The sequence below is a fragment of the Sapajus apella genome, unplaced genomic scaffold (genome assembly GCF_009761245.1).
Source record: "Sapajus apella isolate SASKATOON/1434 unplaced genomic scaffold, GSC_monkey_1.0 scaffold74, whole genome shotgun sequence".
Lineage (NCBI taxonomy): Eukaryota > Metazoa > Chordata > Mammalia > Primates > Cebidae > Sapajus > Sapajus apella.
Genome location: NW_022437014.1, coordinates 2,016,517 through 2,040,211, shown reverse-complemented (window position 1 = coordinate 2,040,211; position 23,695 = coordinate 2,016,517). Strand labels below are relative to the sequence as shown.

Genomic DNA, 23,695 nt, shown 5'->3' with positions numbered 1-23,695 from the left:
CTGTTGTTAAATAAATGGAATTTTTAGTTAAAAATAATATGACAAAGAAAATTCCAGGCTCAGATGGCATCACTGGTGAACTCCATCAATATCAATTCTACACAAGCTTTTCCAGAAAACCAAAGAAAAGGGAATATTTCCCAACTATTTCTATGAGGCCATCATTTCCCAAAACTAGGTGACATTGTAAGAAAATTTTTTAAATGACCAATATCCCTCATGAACACAGACAAGAGATTTCTACAAAATTTGGTGTACTGAATTCAGCAATATATACCATAACGTATGATGGCCACACTGGGTTTATCCCAGGAATCCAAGATTGGTCTGATATTCAAAAATCAGGCCAGGGTGGTGGCTCATACCTGTAATCCCAGCACTTAGGCCAGGGCAGGTAGATCACAAGGTCAAGAGATTGAGAGCATCCTGGCCAACATGGTGAAACTCGGTCTCTACTAAAAATACAAAAATTAGCTGGGCATGGTGAGACGTGCCTGTAGTCCCAGTTACTTGGGAGGCTGAGGTGGAATAATTGCTTGAACCAAGAAGATGGAGGTTGCAGTGAGCCGAGATTGCGCCACTGCGCTCCAGCCTGGCGACAAAGCAAGACTCCATCTCAAAAAAAAAAAAAAAAAAAAAAAAGAAATCAACATTACTCACCATAACAGATGAAAAAATGAAATTATATGATTGTTTCAATAGATGCAGAAAAACTGCTGATAAAATTTAACATATGTTCATGATAAAACATACAAACCAACAGCAAACCAGTAATAGAAGGGAACTACCTCCACCTGGTAAGGCATATGTATGAAAAATCTATAGCTAACATTATATGAATGGTAAAAGATGGAATGCTGTTCTTGGCTAAGACTGGAAACAGGCAAAGATGTCTGCTTTCACTATTCATATTCAACATGCTATTGTGCTCCTCTCCAGTGCACTGAGACAAGAAAAGGCATCCAGAACAGAAAGGAAGAAGTAAAACTGCCCGCATTTGTAGACGTGATTATCAATGTAGAAAATCCTAAGACATGTCTAAAAAATCTATTATGAAGTAAGTTTATGAAGGTCCAAAACAGAAGGTCAATATACCAAAGAAAACCAGTCAGTTTTATTTCTAAATACTACCCAATGATTGGAAACTGAAATTTAAAACACCATTTATAGCAGCATCAAAAATGTGAAATATTTAATGATAAATTTAACAAAGTATAGGTAAGACCAATACAATCAAAAACAATATTTCTTAGAGAAAGTAGGAAAAAAACCTAACTAAAGATATAAAAATGTACATGAATAGGAAGACTCAAAACTGCTAAGGTATCAATTCTCTCATAACTAATCTATATATTCAATGCACCTACAACCACAGTTCGATCAGCATTAAAAATGAGTACACATAAAAACTGAAGAAATCCAAAGCTAGTTAATCGTATTGTACCAATGTCAATTTCCTGGTTTTGAAAACAGACTACAGTTATGATTATCATTGGGAAACTCTCTCTTCTTGTGAGTTTAAAATTATTTCAGGCCAGGTGCGGTGGCTCATGCTTATAATCTCAGCACTCTGGGGGACCAAGGTGGAAGGAGCACTTGAGGCCAGCCTAGGCAACATAGTGAGACCCTGTCTCCAGAAAAAAAATAAAAAATAAGCTATGTGTGGTGGTGCACACCTGTGGTCCCAGCTACTTGAGAGGCTGAGGCAGAGGACTGCTTGAACCCAGGAGGTCAAGGCTACAGTGAGCCATGATCATGCCACTGCACTCTAGGTTTGGCAACAGAGTGAGACCTGTCTCTAAAAAAACAAAAATTTAATTATTTCAAAATAAAGTTTTTAAAAATCCCAGGGACTTTTTTTTTTTTTTTTTTGGTAAAAATCCACAATCTGATTCTAATCTACTTCAGCCCTTATACAGAAATTACTTTGAAATGAATTACAGGTCCAAATTGAAAAGCTAAAACTCCAAAAGTTATAGAAAACTTATAGAGGAAGACATTTGTTGCCCTGGGTTTCTTAGGGCATTAAAAACATTTTGCGTTTTAATTCTTCCCTTTGAAAGTCAATTAAAAAATGACAAATCATCAGAACAGAAAATACATTTTTAAAACATATCTGGAAAAATAAAAACCCATAGCTAATTAAAGGCTTAAATCCAAACTATATAAACATCACAATTCAAGAACAAAGCAACTCTTAAAAATATGGCCAAAGAATTTAAATGGCCACTTCACCAAAGATATACAAATGGCAAATAAGCACTTGAAATGATACTCAACATTATTGGTCATTAGGAAAATGCAAATAAAAATCGAAGTCAGATATCACTACACACCTACTAGAATGGTTAAAGTTAAAAACACTGACAATACCAAATCTTAGTGAGAATCTGGAGCAACTAGAACTCACACACAGCTGGTAGGAATGTTAAATGATACAGCCACTTTGAAAATAAATTTGACAGTTTTTTAATAAACATTCATTTACCATACAACTCAGAAATGAAAAGATACATCCCCCAAGACTTATATAATACACGAATGCATAGAGTTACTTCATTCATAATAGCTCCAAACTAGTACAATATAAATATCCACTAACAGGTAAATGAATAAACAAATTGTGACAACTGAATACCACCCAACAATAAAAAGGAACTACTGATATGTGCAACAAAATGGATGAATACATCACGGTTAGTGAAACATGCCAGATACAAAAGCATCTAGAGTGGCAAGGGAGGAGACTGACTAAAAAGGAACTGCAGAAAGCCTTTTGACTCGACAAAAATGTTCTGTATCTTGACTGCAGTCCCGGTTACATGATGATGTATACATTTGTCCAAACTCATCAAACTATCCACTTAAAATTTGTTAATTTTATTATTATTGTATATAATTCATCATTTAAAAAGCTGATTTTGGCCAGGCATGGCTGCTCGCTTCTGTAATCCCAGCAATTTGGGAGACTGAAGTGGGAGGATCACTTGAGGTCAGGAGTTCAAGACCAGCCTGGCCAACATGGTGAAACCCCATTACTGCTAAAAATGCAAAAATTAGCTGGGCATGGTGGTACACTCTTGTAGTCCCAACTACTCAGGAAGCTGAGGCAGGAGAATCACTTGAGCCCGGGAGGTAGAGGTTGCAGAGAGCTGAGATTGTGGCACTGCACTCTAGCCTGGGTGACAGAGGGAGACTCAGTCTCAAAACAACAACAAAAACACCAGCATTGCTTCATTCGAGCTTCATGGCCTTCTGCATTCTAATTTTTTTTTTTTTTTTTTTTTTTTTGAGACGGAGTTTCACTCACGTTACCCAGGCTGGAGTGCAATGGCGCCATCTCGGCTCATCGCAACCTCCGCCTCCTGGGTTCAGGCAATTCTCCTGCCTCAGCCTCCTGAGTAGCTGGGACTACAGGCATGTGCCACCATGCCCAGCTGATTTTTTGTATTTTTAGTAGAGACGGGGTTTCACCATGTTGACCAGGATGGTCTCGATCTCTTGACCTCGTGATCCACCTGCCTCGGCCTCCCAAAGTGCTGGGATTACAGGCTTGAGCCACCGCGCCCGGCCTTGCATTCTAATTTAAAGATTACAAAGTTCTGGGCTGGGTGCAGTCCTCACACCTGTAATCCCACCACTTTGGGAGGCCAAGGTGGGTCGATCACTTGAGGCCAGGGATTTAAGACTAGCCTGGCCTGATAGGGATGGAGGCAGTAAACCACATTGCCATGTGTGTACCTATGCAACAATGCTGCATGTTCTTTACATGTACCCCAGAACCTAAAATGCAATTAAAAACATATATACATATAAAAAGACTAGCCTGGCCATCATGACAAAACCCTGTCTCACTAAATATATAAAAACTAGCCAGGCATGGTAGCTCATGCCTGTAATCCCAGCTACTCAGGGGCTGAGGTAGGAGAATCACTTGACGCTAGGAGGCGGAGGTTGCAGTGAGCTGAAATTGTGCCACTGCACTCCAGCCTGGGTGCAGGAATAAGACTCTCAAAAATAATAATAATGTAATAATAATAATTACAAAGTTCTAAAGAGTAAATCAAGCAACTGTTCTTAATATCTTACCCTTAAATGTATGTGCAATGATTTCAAAGCACCTTTACTTTCATTTCCCTTTTCTAATCAGTTCTATTATAGAGGATTTTTCAGGGTGACAGCTGCTCTGAAGAAATGACTGATAGTATGGATTAATTTAGACCCTGTATCTATAACACACTCATTAAAAATTTCCTGAAAATTTACTCGTCAGCAACACGAGCCTAGTTCAAGAATATATAAGGTAGTAATTAAAGAAAATGTTGTTTTATAAGTTAGATAACTTCAATTAGCTTGCCCTGTGAGGTTTTACTCTACAACTTATATTTATGAAAATTTCTCTTCACATTTCTCTACACACCTGTAGAAGCAAATAATTTAGTAAATTACAATTCATTAGCTCAACATCCTCTTTCACAGATTTAAAATGAATGGGGGCTCAGAAAATGAGTATTTGAGTTTTAAAAGATTTTAAAGATTTAATTAGAATATTAAATTCTAGATGAGACAACATTTATTAAAAACTGTTCCTGATTTTAATTTCCTTAAATATCTTTAATATTACATTTGAAAATCTTGGGTTTCTTGGAACTAAAATATTTAAATATGTCAATTTTTCTGAATCTCCTTCTATAATTATAAGTAACATGAGTTCCTCAAAAGAGATTTCAGAAATGGCACCACTGCAGCTGACCTTTGTTTCAGTGTGTCACTAAACTATGCAAAAAATTAACTTTACCACTATATTTAGATGGCTTAAGTATAGAATTCTATTTTCTTTGGAAGAAAATACATAAAACATTTCTGATTGTTGTGATAAAACATACACAACCACAAAAAATTCCACTCTATATTTCGGGTCACACATGTCAGTAATTTTACTGCTGAGTTTTTTTCATGATATCCTATTACTTCACTCTTGCAACCGATAAAGTATTAATACTTTCCAGTTCTGGGCTTACCAATATAAAATAAAGGTGTTACCCACTAGCAACTCTTGGGAGATTACTAAGTTTATTTTTTTATATCCTATTTCTGAAAACCGTGAGAAAATTTCTCATTACAAATAGTTTTGAAATAATCATAGTTTTATAAAATAAAAGTTGTTTTGTAAGCTAGTCATATCTGAATATTTTTTCTTTTTTTTTTCTTTTGAGACAAGATCTTGGCTCTATCACCCAGGTTGGAGTGCAATGGCATGATCACAACTCACTGCAGCCTTGACCTTCTGGGCTCAAGCAGTCCTCCCACCTCAACTTCCAGAGTGCTGGGACCACACGCACACATCACCATACCCAGCTAACTTTCATATTTTTTGTAGAGACAGAGTTTCATCATGTTGCCCAGGCTGGTCTCAAACTCCTGAGCTCCAGCAATGCACTTGCCTCTGGCTCCAGAAGTGTTGGGATTACAGGTGTGAGCCACTGTGCCAGGCTAACATCTGAAATTTCTAGCCCAATTTCCCATTTGTCTTTTGTTTACTTTTTTAAACAGAGTTCAACTCAGGTAACAAACAATAAATTCTAGAGCTATAAATTATAATTCTGTTTATCACCAGTGCAATGATGGCCAAGTTAAGTTCTGAGGGAAAAAACTTTTTAACTATTATTTTGTTACAAAATTACCTTTTTATTTGTTTGCAAGGTTAAATTTTTACATTCCTATTACTTTACAAACTGCCATGGAATATATACGAGAAAGTTAAGGAATTCAGAACTCGGTCTTGGTACAATCCCCACTTTAGTGCCCATCTCCCAGTCCAGACTGCCCTTAAGTCTCACAGCACCTTTACTTCTTAGTAACACTTTTTAAAATTAAATCATTATGTAGTACTCCATTATTTAAATCTGCCTTTCCTGCTAAAAAGTAAAAGCTTCAAAAGGGCAGGTACCATACTAGACATACTATTTACCAAATTAATAAAAAGATAAGACATTTAAAAGAGTATTAGTCAGTAGGAAGAAGCATAACTAAAATAATAAAAGGGCATATAGTAACGACCCATTCATCCAGAATCGTCATCCATCTACATAACAGAACTAGGGAAATGACAATACATGAGCTGTTTAGTGAATTAATACTCAAATAGGTTATATGTTACTACAAAGCTACAAAGGAAATGACATAGTAAATGAAGAAACCACTATTAGAGGAGGTAGATTTCACATAAGATTTTGATTATTTTATATTTCTTCTACAATTGTCACTATCATCATAGATTACCATCCACTGGAAGCTAAATCTAACAACAGTGTAATAGCTCATTTTCATGTTGCTGATAAAGACATACCTGAGACTGCACAATTTAAAAAAGGAAGAGGCTTATTGGACCTACAATTCCATGTGGCTAGGGAGACCTCAATCATGGCAGAAGGTGAAAGGCACATCTCACATGGCAGCCGACAAGAGAAGAGAGCTTGTGCAGGGAAACTGCTGTTTTAAAACCACCAGATCTATTGAGACTTATTCATTATCATGAGAACAGAATGGGAAAGACATGCTGCCATGATTCAATTACCTTCCACTAAGTTTCTCCCACGACACACGGGAACTGTGGGAGTTACAATTCAAGATGAGATTTAGGTAGGGACACAGCCAAACCATATCAAATAGTTAACCTAGAAAATCTAAAATAAATTTGCTAGGTGTTAAATGAAATGATCTTTGCCTTCAAGAAACTAGTACAGCTGGGGAGCTAGAAATGTGCTCTGTTCCAATGATGTGATACAGGCAATATGCAGCCCGGATGCGGTAGAAGGAGAAGCCAGAAGTGGAAACGTGAGGTAGACTATGTGTGTATGCGTTAGACAGGACGATGGGGAGAACAATTTGGCTAGATTTAAAGAATTCTAAGAAAAAAATAAGTATCTAAACACAAGGTTAGCAAACTTACATGCCTACAGGGGCAGGACCAAAGAAGTGAAGCCTGGAGGATGAAAAATGCTTACAGCAGCTTGGTCCCAATGTTGGAGGCAATAGGATCTCTGACAGGAACTATGGGAGACCGCGAACACACACCCTGTATAAAGGGGTAAGCTGTTATTTTGCTACAACAGACCTTGCCAGGCCTTCAAATTTTTTAAGAGAAGGTATAACACTCATTTTTTTAATGTAAAATTTCTCAATTTTTAAATGTTGGCAAATAAATATTTTTAACACTGTGTTAAAAGCCAAAATACGTCTGCAGCCAAACTTGTTGGTGGGCCACAGGCTTGCAACTCTGTGTTAGCTGGCATGATGAATTCCACACTAAGAGATTTGGACTTTATTCTGTAGTCACTGACAAGTGACTTAACATTTATTTCAAAACTTGCTCAGTTTCATACCTCTGCATAATTCAGTATCTACAATGTAAAATCCTCAGCACTGCCAAATTATTTCACACTGGACTTGTATATTTCTCTTACAAGCCAATTACATTCTAACTAACTGTAGAAAGTTATAACTTTACTAACTGTAGAGTATCTTACAAGTTTCAGCTGAAAAAACATTCAAAATGATGCTAATAAAACAGTGCTGGCAAAGCAGTACCTAAGAGAATGCTGGCATTATATGCATATACCACAACCCACTAGAAACACACATATAATCGCCAGAGTTCCACATCTCAAAAAGCTTGTGCCCTAATCCACTGCAAAGGAAAGTCTTTGCCCTTTCCAGCATTTTCTAAATTAGCAACTTTCTAAAGACTAATACTATACCTTGGTATTACCAAACACTAAAATACATGTAACAAAGTTTTCACTCTACCAATCACTCTAAGCTTTTAACTATCCAAAAACAATACTTATGGCATTAAAGGCCTATGTGTTAGCATTTTAATAAGCTTAGAGAAAGAAAAGATAATTAGTATCAGAGACTTGTTGATTCATTGTGATGATAGTATTACAGACAGTTAGCAAAATTCAAAGGTAGTTCCCAGAAGAGAAAATTCTTGGTGTATAATTATAAAATACAGAACTATGAAAATTGCTTAATCACATGCTTTGAAATAACACTTCATGATGAAAGTAATCAACAAAGTATTTAAAATTTTAAAGAGGCAATTTTTCTATTACTCAATTTGCTCTGGCTCTTGGGATTCACTAAACTGAGCCTTCTACTCTGTGAATGATGGCTTCCACACCAGTGGGGAACTATGCTGTGTGGCCTAGTCAGCTCAAACCTACCATGATTACTGAAAAAGAAGGCAACTCAAAGCACATCTCTCAACTTTTACGAAAAAGGATTGCAATGGTTTGAATGTGTCCTCCAAAAGTTCATGTGTTGGAAACTTAATCCCCAACGCAATAGCATTGGGAGATAGGGCCTAATAAAAGGTGACTGAGTCATGAGGGCCAAGTCCTCACAAATGGATTAATGTAGTTATCACAAGAGCAGGTTGTTATAAAAACCAGGCCGGTCCCTTGTGCTCTCTCTGTCTTGCCCTTGCTTCTGCATTCCACCATGGGATGACCTGGGCCAGATGCTAGTGCCATGCTCTTGGACTTCATGACCCCCAGAACCATAAGCTGAATGAACTTCCTTTTTCTAAAATTTAAGTTTTATTTTAAGTTCAAAGGTATGAATGCAGGTTTGTTATACAGGTACACTTGTGTCATGGGGGTTTGCTGTACAGATTATTTTGTCACCCAGGTATTAAGCCTAGTACTCATTAGTTATTTTTCCTGATCCTCTCCCTCCTCCTGACCTCCATCCTCTGGTAAGCCTCAGTGTATGCTGTTCCCCTCTATGTGTCCATGTGTTCCCCTCTATGTGTCCATGTGTTCTCACCATTAAGCTTCCACTTATAAATGAGAACATGCAGTATTTGGGTTTCTGTTCCCGCATTAGTTTGCTGAGGATAATGGCCTCCAGCTTCATCCATGTTACTACAAAGGACATGATCTTATTCTTTTTTATGGCTGCATAGTATTTCATGGTATATATGTACCACATTTTCTTTATCCAGTCTACTACTGATAGCCATTTAGCTTGATTCTATGTCTTTGCTATTGTGAATAGTGGTGCAATGAACATATGCATGCATGTGTCTTTATAATAGAATGATTCATATCCCTTTGGGTATATACCCAATAATGCGATTGCTAGGTCGAATTGTATTTCTGTTTCTAGGTCTCTGAGGAATCACCACATTGTCTTCCATAATGGTTGAATTAATTTACACTCCCACAAACAGTGTATAAAGCATTCCTTTTCCTCCACAACCTTGCCAGCATGTTTTAACTTTTTAATAGCCATTCTGACTGGTGTGAGATGGTAACTCATTGTGGTTTTTATTTGCTTTCTCCAATGATGGATGACAAGCTTTTTTCCATATAATTGTTTGCTGCATGTCTCTCTTCTTTTTAAAAGTGTCTGTTTATGTCATTTGCCCACATTTTAATGTTTTTTTTTTCTTGTAAATTTAAGTTCCTTATAGATGCTGGGTATTAGATCTTCATCAGATCCATAGTTTACAAATATTTTCTTCCATTCTGTAGGTTGTCTGTTCACTTTGTTGACAATTTCCTTAATTAGATCCCATTTGTCAATTTTTTCTTTTGTTGCAATTGCTTTTGGTGTCTTCACCATTAAATGTTTGCCCATTTTTATGTCCAGAATGGTATTGCCTAGGTTGTTTTCCAGGGTTTTTATAGTTTGGGTCTTTACATTTAAGCTTTTAATCCACTTTGAATTAATTTTTGTATAAGGTATGGGAGGGGGTCCAGTTTCAATCATCTGTATATGGCTAACCAGTTATCCCAGCACCATTCAATAGGAAATCCTTTCCCCACTGCTTGTTTTGTCAGGTTTGTCACAGATCAGACAGTTGCAGGTGTGTGGCCTTATTTCTGGGTTCTCAATTCTGTTCTACTGGTCTATGTGTCTGTTTTTGCACAAGTACCATGCTGTTTTGGTTACTGTAGCTCCAATAGCCTGAGTTGTGTAGTATGATGCCTCCAGCTTTGTTCTTTTTTACTTAGGATTGCCTTGGCTATTCAAGCTCTTTTTTGGTCCCATATGAATTTTTAGCTATTTTCTAGTTCTGTAAAGAATGTCAATAGTAAACTTCCATTCTGTATGGACAGAATACTCAACGTGTGGTACTCCATTATAGTAACAGAAAACAATCTAAGACAAGGATCAATAGATTGAATTAAAGAACACATCTTTACTAGAAACAAAAAGTCTTTAAACAAAGTATGAATATTTTCAAGATGCAGTTCTTATCCAAAAACATTTAATAAAGAACTAAAAAACTGCATAGAACTGTTACTTTATTGCAAAATATGCAAACTACAATCTGTATACTAGAGCCCTACCAAAAATAACTACAGAAAAGCTCAAAGGCCCCCTCTCCCTGTCAAAACCTGCTGAAGATACACATGGCCTCAAACATTCCAATTTCCAAAGTCCCATGGCACATCCTATCAGGCATATTAAAATGTACTCATATCCAATATTAAATATTTGTAATATAAAAAACTGAATCACAAGTAATAGTTATCTTTCATAAATTTTTTATTCTCTTTGATCCCACTCCAACAAGGTTTTCATCCCCACTCCTCCAGTGACACTGTTGTTGTCATCATCACCAATGACACCCCAGGTTGCTAAATCTAATAAGCAACTCTCAGTTTTCACCCTACTTGACATCTCAGCAACATGTGACCTAACTGAACCACTCTTCTGCTGGAGTTATTTTTTTTTTTTAACTTGAATAGAGGGATATTTTTCTAATTTTTTTCCTATATTCTGCTTGTTCCTTCTTAATCTTCTTTTACTGATTCCTCCTTGTCAACTCAATCTCTAAAAGATGAAGCATCCCAGGCTTAGCCCAAGACCATCATCACGATTAGAAAAACAACTCATAGCTGGGCATGGTGGTTCACGCTTGTAATCCTAGCACTTTGGGAGGGCAAGCAGGGCGGATCACCAGGTTAGGAGTTCCAGACCAGCCTGGCCAACATAGTGAACCCTGTCTCTACTAAAAATAGAAAAATTAGCCAGGCATGATGGCATCTGTAGTCCCAGATACTTGGAGGCTGAGGCAGGAGAACGCTTGAACCTGGGAGGCAGAAGTAGTGGTAAGTTGAGATGGCACCACTGCACTCCAGCCTGGGCAACAGAGCAAGACTTCATCTCAAAAAACAAAATAAATAAATAAATAAATGGAAAGAAAAACAACTCATAGTTCATTCTTCCATGGTGTGAGTCAATAAAGTTAATATCTTCTAGTGATAACACTGTTACTCAAGGAATGGAGATACTTAATTGGGTTCACTATGTTGGAAAAGTAGGCATAATTACTTTGCCTTAAAACACTTTCCTGTATTATGTGTGTGATTTTTTTTTCTATTCGCTACAAACTGTAAATACTGATATGCTCCAAGGCTTGGTCCATAAGCCTCTTTCTCTGACTACACATATTCCCCAAGTGATTCATCCAAATTCTGTTGGCAACTTCCAAATTTATATCTACAACCTAGACCTCTTCCCTGAATTCCAGATTCCTACAGCCACCAGTGATTCTATTAAAATGCGATCAAATCATCTCACTCCTCTGCACAAAACCCTCTGATGGCTCCTCATTTCACTCATAGTCAAGTCCTGAATATGTCCAGTCATGTCCAGGCAAGCCAAACATGTGTTCTCCAAACATCTCTGACCTTATCTACTACTCCCCTCCTTGCTCTCAGTGCTCCGCCACTGTGGCCTTCTCCCTGTACCTGGAACACACGTGGCACACTTCTGCCTAATGCCTTTACTAGTCCCTCTGCTGGAACACTTTTCCCCCCGCTAGCTCTGTGTGCTCTCTTCCTCCTTCAAGCCCTCTCCTCAGTGAGGCCTGTCTGGACTATACTCCTCCAAATCTCGACGTCCCTGCCTCCCTCCCCCAGCACTCCTACTATCCCTCCTTAGCCTGCTCTACTTTTTCTTTTTACCATCAGACTTACTACCTTTCAAAATACTATAACACTTATTTTGTTATGCTGATTGCCTCCTAATAGAATATAAGGTCCATGAAGGCAAAGTTTTTTTTTCTTTATTTTATTCCCTGATATCTCTTAGGCCTGGACCAGTGCCTGGCATATACTGAGCATAGATTATGTTGAATGAATTTAAATATTTAATAATTTTAATTTCATAGTTTTCTTTTAATATTTGAGACTTTTTACCAGATCTTGAACATTTTTGTTGCTCCTTAGAAAAACCCTTTTTCTATGGGCTTAAAGGATAGAAAAATCTCAACCTGACTTCACTGTCCAATATAAATCCAGTGGCCCCAGGAAGGCTGGGAAGATCCTATGTCTGGCTGTCCTTGATTTTGGACCCTAAAACCAAAGCTCAATTTCACACTCATCTAGAAACATCTAATATCTTTTCACACATATGTATTTTGTTTCCCCAACCAGACATGAAACACATTGGCAGAAACTGCACAAAGTATTCAACATAGTCCTGAATACTTCATAAAGACATAAAATCTGTCTTTTGATGGACTTAGTGAACATTTTTAAAGTGTTAAATTTACTAAGCTCAAGATTTTACACACACAATCACAACAGGAAACGGGGTTATCTGAATAGGTTCCCTGCCCTTTAATGAAGAGATCAGAATAATACAGCATGATTCTTCTAGAGGATCCCCTTTTTTAGCTGAGCTTATCATTAGGCTAGATGAAAATGTATCTTATGTATCTTTCTAAGGTGCTTAAGTATGTTTTTCTTAAGTTTCTTTGAATGAATGGCTTAAAAATTTAAACTCTGGCCCTCATAGCAGAAAATCACAAATGGTTCTGACCCACATTATATAAACTGTGCCAATGGTTAGGGGGTGGGAATAAAGAACTGCTTCTTATCAATAATCGTGGCTTTCTTCAAAAGTACTCACATGAAACCATACAGGGAACATGAGCAAAAAACATGGGCCACTCAGTGGTACTCTTTAAGTTTAAAAGAACTTTGTACAACATTCGTCACCATAAAGAGAATTTTAAAATCTGCAGGCTGGCTTTTTTGGCATATGGAAAGAAACAATTATCTAGCAGGCAGAAGCCGAAGGACTAAGATGGCTGGAAATTAGAAGAGAATTAGGAAAAATAACACGATCAATTAGTAATCAGTGGGACAGGCCAGCTGTTCCTACTGCAGCAACACAGACTGCCCAGTATCTGTAACTGAGAAATACTAGGTTTTGTTGCCTGCTTAATGCCATCAAAAAAATGAAGTATAATAAACTCTCATGAAATACTTATAAATGAAGGCTTGGGAACCTCCAATAAAACTAAGTCCTTTTATACATCACTTCTTTTTGTCTTAAGCAGCAATAGCTAACATCACTTAAGACCGTTCATTATACATTAAAAACCATGCCAGTTGTTTTACATGTCCCATTTCACTTAATAGTGAGAACAATCCTGTGGGATAGTTATTATAATTATCTCCCATTTTACTGATGAAGAAAAAGAGGTGTAGAGAGTTAAGTAACCTCCCCAAGGTCATACATGGGAGAATACTGGAACCTGGATTTGGGCTCCAGGGGAATGATCTCAAAGATCTCATTCCTATTATTATACTTTACTATCTCTCTTCTATGCTGTCTTCAAAATGGATTACTCTGTTCTATAGTAATTTCACTGAGCAACTTGTCAGAGCTGTGGCCCTATGGTCAGCACATTTTTTATTTTTAAACATTACATATGCTAAATTTTTGCTGTGAAATGCAGTATCTTATGCAAATAGGATACATAAATACCACACATTTATAAAATTCTCTAATTTTACCTTCTCTTTACCTTTTTAATGAGCCTTAGCTGAAACTCTGAGTCTTTTCTTAAATAATAAAACTGTCCTTTATTCTTTAGGGAAACATAAAAGAAAATGTATATATGAATAGTTTTCCTCTGCAAGCATTTTGTTTTATCTATTAGATCTCTCAGTGAAATCATAATCTGATGTTTTATAAGTGCTTCCTGGAGACTGCCACAGATTTTAGCATCAGAATTTCACTGTTGCTCTCACTAGATAAAGACTGGATGTTTCCAGGGATCTTTCAGAAAAGATAACTGGAACGGGGGTGGGAGGAAGACACAAAAACAGGGAAAAGGGGGGGAAACATAAAGGCAGGAGTCCAAAAAATGAATTTTTGAAACATTTTCTTAAGAATGAATTATTCTGAAAATATGGACAAAGCAGTCCTTTGAAATTAGGGTCCATTCTAGATCATTTATGGATCAAAGACAGACTGAATCAAGAGGGACCTCAAGAGATCTCCTACTAGACACATAACCCCTTAGTCTCTAATGAGACTTTCTAAGTCTCATTAGAAAGCCCTAGAAGTAAGGGAGAGAGAGAAAAAAGGGAAAAGGCAAGCCCCAACAGAGCTCTGTATAAAGGGCAGAGGTATAGCAGGCTGAATGAAGAAAAATTCTGCCTCACTGGGCTACAGATCCATTTTCTCTGGGCAAGTCTGAGTTTATCTGAACAGAACCATAGGACACCTTTGCAAGAGTCACAAATGGGCACCCATCCTCCAGGCAGTGAACCTCCCGATGGACTCACTGCTTAGACTACATAGTAGGAAGCTGGTTTTCAACCCCACCTTGCATGGCAAAACCTACACAGCTACAGGTGGTAGCCCTGATCTTGTCTCCTCTCTCTCCAGCAAGCATGTGACCCTAGAGGAGACAAGACTGCCGGTCAGAGCAGCTTCTACTATTGGTGCTGTCATTAGCTGTGAGACTCTGTAGGAATCATTCAACCTCTTGGGGCTGCAATGCCTCCATCTCTAAAAATGACAGGGCTGGCTAGATGTCATGTAAACCCTCCTTCCTCTTACCAACTCTCCTTCATCTCAATTGAAATGTGGTGATACCTAGTTGGTATGTTCCACTGCATCTTTAAGATACAGTGGGCTGAGCTGAACCTTTAAAGTTTTCGTAAGATTGCTTTTTTCCTCTCACATCTTATGGCTGATGTTACTTTTTTTCTTTTACTCTTAAGACCATACTCTGCTTTCAACCCCAAAGTGCTCAACATTTTTAGAGCCATCAAAAAAAGGTCACCTACCATGTACTGTCCTCAAACTACCCAAATATCCATCCACCAACCAAATGGATAAAGAAACTGGGCATATTCATTCACAGAAACAAAAAGACCTACTGCGACCCACATCAATTTGGATGTATCACATGACATTACACTGGGCTAAAGATGACCAGAAAACTTATATTTTATTGTATTTAAATGCAGTCCAAGAACAATTTAACCCATGACAACAGAGGTCAGAATAATCATTATCCTGGGGGCAAAGATGATGACTGTAAAGAGAGGCTGGTAATGTTCTGTTTCTTGATTTAGATGCTCGTTGCCCAGAGGTGACCATTTTGTGCTGTACACTCCTGATCTGTGCATTTGTCTGGTCATGTATAATAATTCAATAACAATAACAAGTTCAAAGAAATAAAGCTACAGGGACCAAAAAAAAAAAAAAAGCCATCTACTGAAACTGTACACACAAGTGCTACTACCTGTGGGGAGAAATATCAATTATATTTTATTTAACCCAATCAGAGACAAAAACTTGAAAAGCTAAGTGAGACACTTAATTATATTTCTTAAAATATGCACCAAGAAATTGCTTAATTTTTAAAAATGATTTCCTCCCTCACATGACACTGTGGCTATAAATCAATGCAAAATATTGTTTTTCCCTCTGTCTTCACATACCAGTAAAACTTATTACTCAACGTTCTATAAAACACGTACAAAGGTAATGTTGTTGGAAAACATCTGAAAACACCCCAAGAGGATCCATTTGGAATGTGAGGGTCTAAACAGATACCTGGTCAGAATTATTCCAATTCTCAGCACATTAATGCAATGACCTGGATAACGACCAGATCTTTACCTAGTTTCATGCTGTAGTGATTTAACTCTGCTAGGTAAGGCCACATAGGTGGGGAAAGACATTCAAGAAAATGCTATACTTGCTGGGCACAGTGGCTCACGCCTGTAATCCCAGCACTTTGGGAGTCCCAGGTGGGTGGATCACAAGGTCAGGAGCTTGAGGCCAGTCTGGCCAACATGGTGAAACCTCGTCTCTACTAAATATACAAAAATTAGCTGGGCGAGGTGGCAGGTGTCTATAATCCCACCTACTCAGGAAGCTGAGTCAGGAGAATCATTTAAACCCGGGAGGCAGAGGTTGCAGTGAGCCCAAGATTATGCCATTGCACTCAAGCCTGGGTGACAGGGTAAGACCTCGTCTCAAAAAAAAAAAAAAAAAAAAAAAAAAAATGCTATGCTACTGACAACTCCACGGAAGCTCTGGGAAAACACTGCCTTCTCCTTGGGACTGTATTCGGTTCATCTATCAATTGTTTTGGCACATTTTTCTCTTCTTGAACTAATACAATCAGCTGACAAATCAATGATTTCTTTCTCCTCACTGTTTTGTAATTCATCTTTGATCAACATGGTATATAGACTGCATGATATATATACTGCATGGTATATATGCTTCATTCCATTTGATACATATAAAAAGTGATAGTACACAAACTTGCATCAGCAGTAATTATACCACTCAATTACATAAGATAATGAGAAGCACACAGATTGCTTGTTTTAAAACTTCATAATAACTTTAGCCATTACTGCTGTAGAGCCCCCTTTGGTCCCACAGCATGGGAGGCAGGCAGGCACTAGTAGTTTCTTCAAATGTTGGGGGACTAATTAAATATTTGTAGAATCATTAGCACTTAGACAAAAAATGTTTCCAGTCTTTGAAATGGGAAGTGGCTTTTGGAGTGATGGGATACAGTTATATGCATCCAGTCCCTACACATTATTTAACACCAAACTAGTGATTCAACACTAAGACACGCAAACTTTCCAGGATACATATCAATCAGCAGTCCTATTTCATGTTGCATACAGACCTTATAGGGAACCTTAATTCTAATCATTCTAACCCTTGTTTTCCAGCTCAAAAGACCTTATTCTTTAATCTACACTTCTAAACAGTAAGTTCTCTCTACTTTGGCCTTGTTTTAAATACTTATCCTTCTTAGTTTAAGTTTTCCTTCCAATTCAGTGTCCAGTATTCTACTTCCTCCTTCCTCTCAAATTATCCCTTTAACTTGTTTCTATTTATTTTTAAAGGCCCCCAAAGCCTCTTCCTCAGGATAATGTGCAGTTCAGAAAGCCTTCTTAAACTAAGTTTAACCACAGAGGCCAACAATAACATTTTTCCTGTTTGGGTTTTAGGGAACACATATTATAACTGAAATTTCACTACTCATAAAACTCCTTCGCTAAATCTTTCCCATTCCCGTCTCCTAACTCTCCACTATTTTATATACAATCACAACATAAGCATACTCCCAAAATGTGTAATGATATAATCATACAAACACTTCCTAAAAACATCATTTTAATGTGTGCAACAAACAGCCATTATAACTCTAGTACTGGGAGTACACGTTTAGAAATATACTTTTTAATAACTTGTGTTTGTTGTTTCTTTTTGGGGGTGGGGAGGAGGTAAAGAATCATCACACAAGGACCAACTGCTGTACCTGAAACCACAAACGGTGTTACAGTAGGATACTATTGAGAATTGTAAACACACTTAAATTTTTTTTTTTTTTTTTTTGCTTTAAGAGAAGAAAGCTGAAATTGCAAAAAAGCCAAAGCTTCTACACTTTACCCACAAGGATACAAACTGAATACCTCCTGTTTTCCCACTTACAAATGAGATATGCTTCATCCACCAAACTAGGGCATTTATGAGGTTTGTATTAATGAAGAGAAAGAAGACAACTCTGCACAAATGCAAAAAAATGTTCTATCCTTTAGAAGACTTAATATTAAAACGACTTTAGAGAAAGCCCAAGATATTGCGTTCCCAACTCAGAAAACTACCTAAGGGATAATTTGTGAATGCCATCTGGGATCCAGGCAGTCCCATCAACAAAAGGGAAAACTTGTTGAGATCATCCAAATCTAAAATTCACATACATTTCTACATCTGGACTGAATTAATCTTTTCTTGGTATTGGCTTTCATGTAATAAAATAATTGTTTGCAGCTTTAAAAAAAAAAAAACAAAAACCCATATCTTCAGAAATCAAAATGTACAGCATCCAAGTCAACAACTACAAAGAATTCCTTTATCAAAAAAGTTAGTTGTGAGACAGGACTCATTTACACTCAACTTGGAATCTGACAGCTCAGTCAAAAACAATTCTGTTTGAAATTTTCATTTCAAGCATCTGCCACAAAAGACTACGCAGTCTATTACGTCATAAATTCAGAAACCCAAAAGCTTCATAAGTTTAATTAAATGTGGAAACAAAATCCAAAAACTAAAAAAAAAAGACACTCCCTCCCAATTCAGCTAACCTAGTTAACAATTTTCTAAAGAATTTGTAGCTAAAAACTGTTACCTAGCACATTGGCATTCTGCTTTCAAAAGCTGCGTCTTCACCCAGGCCCATGTTGTTTTCAGGCGTTTTCCTGTAGAGCCAGGGGCATCTTAAATCTGTAAGTTCAAATTATGTACCTAAAACTAGCAGCTTACCCTTGTTGCCCCCAAAAAGGAGGTACTGAAAATAGAGAACGATTTCCTGTCCCTTAAAATGTACTGAGTACTGGAAGAGCTGCTGGTTACTGTAGCCCATCAGTGTCAGATCTCAGAGATTCTTGCAAGCAACTCAAAGGGGGGAAAATTAGTTCATATTACAGTCAGTCTGCTTTCTGGAGATGTCCGCAGATAACGTGATATTAGATATCCCCTGGGGGACCGTTTTCATCTAATAATCCTACCGAAGGTCCATTTTAATATGAAATGTGAATCCAATATATTTACAAACATACTGGGAAAAGTATTCAAATGCCATCTGTCTCATATTGTGCAGTTTTTTCATTTTTAACATAAAATGTTTATTTCTCAAAGCCACACCCAAGAAAATGATTAGGTGCTGTTAAGTTTTATACTACAAAGCAAAGGCATCTGTTTTCCTACCTCTCTTCTGGTCTTCTCCCCTCCCCCATTCTCCATCCTGCAGGCCATTTGTAGGTCCTGGTTGTTAAATTTCTACCATAGTCTCATAATGCTCTAAATTCTAAAAAAGTTCTCATCCTTTAACACTGCTAAACCTAAATTCATGCACTGCTCTAAGAAGGAAACCCAAAAGTCACAAGCCTTTTTAATGACAGATGTATCACGGAAAATTTTCCCCACAAAGTTTTGATGCTGTGAAATAGCAACTCCCTGAAATCACAGAAAGGAAATGACTTACATTCTTGGAAAATGAAGCCACTAGCAGCTTTCTCCAGCAGCATTTTCTAAACCCCAAACTACACCCTGTGGCAAGAGGGAGTATTTCGTGCAAAAACTAAATTTAAATACATGCTTATAAAACCAATAAACAAACATTGCCCGGTCCCAGAGAAGAAAGGAAGGGAATCATACTCGGAAAACCCAGCAAGAGATACTTTTTCCTTAGAAATGCTGGAGAGCACAGGCTGGGAGTCAGAAGCAACCTGAGAACCCTAGCTGAAGTTTTCCTTCCCTGCTGTGAGCAATGCACAGCTCCTGAGGGAAATACTGGCAAAACAGATTTTGCTAAAAAAATAAAATTGAAAAGGGTGTAAAAGGGAAAACAAGTTAATATATTTCTGGACACTAGCTACACAACTTCACGGCCTGAAATCTGCCAGCTTTCATTTCAACTTTAAAATATGCTTATTTTGACAGTTTCCCATCTATTCATGCCTTTAAGAAAACGTCCGCACCATTAGGTTATGCTATCCCAGGGCTCGAGGTGGTGGTGTAATTCCTGTCGACTTTCCACTTAGACGGGTGGACCCCAGCTGTCCATACCTGACAGCGCCTGGTCCTCCCGGAGCCGAATCTGGTGGTCCCGTTCGCCTGGGGCTCCGCCAGCACGCCGCAAGCGCCTCCAGACACGCAAATTCTGAAGGCAGCGCCCCGGACTCGTATCCCACCGAGGCCCCAGTCTGGCGGCGATCTGCCCCGGCTCAATCTCCGGCTCCGCCGACTGGGCACTTTCTGGGACGCCGGGCAGACCCTGCGCTCGAGTCCCTGCCCGCAGCCGGGCCGTCTGGCCTCTGCGCGCGCACAACAAGCGGCACGGCGCAGTCCCCGGGAGCGCGGGGTTCGGGTGCCGGTCCCGGCACCCAGCCACAGCAACACGGAACTGGGCGCCGGGGCCCGCCAGGGAGTCCTGTGACCCGGAGCTCCGCGATGCAGAGAACCAGGCGCGCAGTCCGCAGCCGGGACCAGCCTCCCGCCCCTGCCGCCGAGGCGGCCCGGAGTTCCACGCCTCCCCCGCTGCCGGGCTCGGCTGCCCCGGGGCCTCGTCCGCCCGTCCCGGAGTGGGCGAGCTTCCACTCGCGGAGGAGCGACCTTCCCGCCAGTGCCCGATACCCAGAGCTAAGGGAGCCAGAAGAAGACGAAGAAAGAGGCGGAGAGCCGGGCACTGCCTTCGCTGGGACTCGCGACTTCCAGAAAGCCCTCCCGAAACCCCGTCCCGCCGCCGCCCCGCCGGCAGGGGGCACAGCGGGAGGCCGGGGCGCCGCGGCTGGGCGATGGGGACAGCGGAGAAGCCCCAGACGCCGGGTTCCTGCTCGTACCTCGGAGAAAGTCTCGAGCACCAGGCGTCGGGCTCGCGGGTCGGCCCTCAGTCTCTTCCTGCCGGCGCCGAGCCTGCCTCGCTGCACTCAGCCCCCCGGCCCCCGCAGCCGGAGGAGCGCTCCGCGTCCGCGCCCGCCCCCCGCCCACGCCGCCAGTCCCCCCGCCCCTGACGCCCCGCCCCCTGAAGCCCCGCCCCTGAGAACCGCCCCCGGCCCGTCCCGAGTGGCGGCGGAGGCAGCCGAACCGCGGGACCGGAGCGCAGGGCTTGTGGCCCTACTCGGAGCTCCCGCCCGCTCCGCCCTGGACCCAACCAAGTGTCCCGCGGAGGGGTGCGGCCACTTGGGGGCAGGAGAAAGCGGAGTGAGCCACCCCTCTGGGGGCCGGGAAAACGAGGCGAGCCTCAGCTGGACGCGGTGGTGTGGACCACGGCGATCAGGGCCTTTCCCCGTGCTGTGGAGACAGAGACGCGAGCAGTTGCCGACGGCGGCCCACCTCCTAGCAGAATGGCCGTCTCCGCTGCCCGCCAGGCTCCCTGGTGCGCTCCCTCCTCAGCCGAGATGAGGTGGCTGGGGGCGGCTGTTTGCCCTGAGCATCGTCTTCCTAATGCGGAACGCCGGAGGGGAGGCCGCTCCGAGAAGAGGCGTTTCCCGGCGGAGGAGGCTAAGTGAATGCACCTGCCCGCCCGCCACGCGGGACGCTGCGCCCTGTGGGTCTCACGCTGGATGGAGGCCCAGCCTCCCCCGCTAACTCTGCCGCTCCTGTTCCTCGGGTAGACACAGCCTCTGTCTGCTGTGGTTTTAGTGGACATGGCCCCTCAGAAATTATGTTTGTCCCCTCTCGATAGTGGCTTTGGGGTATGGAGGGCGAAAGGTGCAAAGGGCCAGTGGAAGATTTTTTATAGTAAGATGGAAGCCAGGAGATGGAGGTTTCATTGCCACCTCGGGGTCTGGGGAGGGGGCGAGCCACACCTCTCCGGTCAGCCTGCGCCCACAAGGACCTGCTGCTGGGGGCTGCAGGCGAAAGGAGAGACACCCAGCGCCTGGCCCCCAGCCCCGCACGGCGCCAACCTCCTGGGCTTCTGCCCTCCTAGGTTCCCGCTGACGTTGCTGACCGAGCGACCCCTGGCCACGGACGGCAAAAACGCCCTCACTGAGCCCTTCGCTAAAGGAGTGAGGGGGTTGTGTCTGGCTTTGAAAATGGGATGAGGAGACAAGGAGACAGAGGACCTGAGAAAGGACACAGTCCAAAATCTGTGGCTCTCAGAAGTCAACTTTAAAACTGCCCTGATCTTTTCATCCACAGATCAATATATGAAACCAGCTGTTACTGGTTGAAAGGGTACTTCTTGTTTGCATGGCAAAAGAAATTCAGTTTTGTGTGGATTTAACAGCTGAAGCTCTCTTGAAATAGTTGCCTTCGTCACAGCTTTTACATTTGGGGAACCATGCCTTTAGAACTGAATACTAGGAACTGTCATCTTTTATCTTTTCACAATTAACAATACATTCCGAACTTATTTCTGATAATCCTGGGCAGTTTCTAAGGATACTGTACTTATGATTTAAAGTCATGACTCCATTATAGAAAAGAGAACAAGAAGTATGTTTCAATGACTGCCTTTTAAATTAGTTATTCTTCAGCACTTTGAGAGGCTAAGGTGATAGGATCGTTTGAGGCCAGGAGTTCGAGACCAGCCTGGGCAACATAGCTAGACCTCGTCTCTACTAAAAATAAATAAATTTGCTGGGCATGGTGGCCCATTCCTGTAGTCCCAGCTACTCAGGAGGCTGAGGTGGGAGGATGGATTGGCCCCAGGAGGTTGAGGCCACAGTGGACTATGATTACACCACGGCACTCCAGCCTGGGTGACAGAGTAAGACTCTCTCTGAAAAAAAAAAAATCGTTATACTTAATATACTAAAATTAAAAATTGGGTAGCAATAGTTGAGGACAGTGTAGACATTTAAAAGTAGAGAATTATACATTTTTCTCATTTTTGTATTTTATATGCATCAGAATGAATACATATTGAATACTAGTTTATAAGGTCTTAATTTGATGTCTAATGAGGTAATCCAGCATTTCATATGTAAAGATAAATTAGATAAATGAATAATATATCTTGGAAAACAGTTCCTAAATCTGATTTATTTTCAGGTTTCATGAATCAAAATCTAACATAAAGAACAACATATCGGTAGGCTGTGAAACATTGCTGCAAAAATAAAATAATTAAATAACACAAAGAGCAAAATATTTTGAACAGCTTTAAGAAAAAAAAAAAAAAAAGTGTTTAAGAGTGGGCTTATTGTCCAGAATTAGGTTGTAGAAAAATTCACTATGTGAATATTTTCTGAATCATGATTATATTAACAGTACAAATAACCACATTAAATATAGACTCTTAAAATATTTTGTAAACCAAGTACTTTAAACTCTTAAAATCAGTAATGTAAACCTCTGTAACATTGTCATATTCTGAAAGGATTGATTTGGAAAGTGATACATAATCTAGTAAAGATGGAAGGGAAGCTGAAAAAGGATGCATTGTTTTAGATATCTCTTATCGCAGGACACATTTTTCTGTGCTTATTACAATAATGCAATTTTGTGAGTAATAACTCAAAGTTATATTTTATGTTTCTTCTTAATGTTGGGATAGTTTTATTTTCACTGATATGGTAAGATGTTTTTCTAAATATGGGACATTGCCCACCAGGGCAACATTATTGTAAACACATCCTCAATGATTACTTTTTCCATGGCATTTAAATATTAACACAGCTCTACATTTTTGCTCCTGTTTTTCATAGGAAAAGGTTATTCATTCTATGAATTTATTGAGTACTCCCATGCACCAGCCAAAGGGTTAGATTCGGAAATTCAAAAATAAAAATACTCTTTAATCTTATAATAGATTGGGGGAGCAGACATGTGAGTTAACAGTTACAACATGGTTAGTGCTTACTGTGGTAGAGATACGCAG

The 23,695-nt window shown here is 40.0% G+C and overlaps 1 protein-coding gene across 2 annotated transcripts in view; it reads right to left on the bottom strand.

Annotated features, from left to right (window-relative positions):
• Window positions 1-20,844, bottom strand: part of FRMD6 (FERM domain containing 6) — an 85,917-nt gene extending 65,073 nt beyond the window's left edge. For both annotated transcript variants that reach the window (XM_032251057.1, XM_032251056.1), the window contains exon 1: window positions 20,709-20,844. The gene's annotated coding sequence lies outside the window, so the exon portion shown is untranslated. The remainder of the gene's footprint in view (window positions 1-20,708) is intronic.
• Between the last annotated feature and the right edge of the window lie 2,851 nt (window positions 20,845-23,695).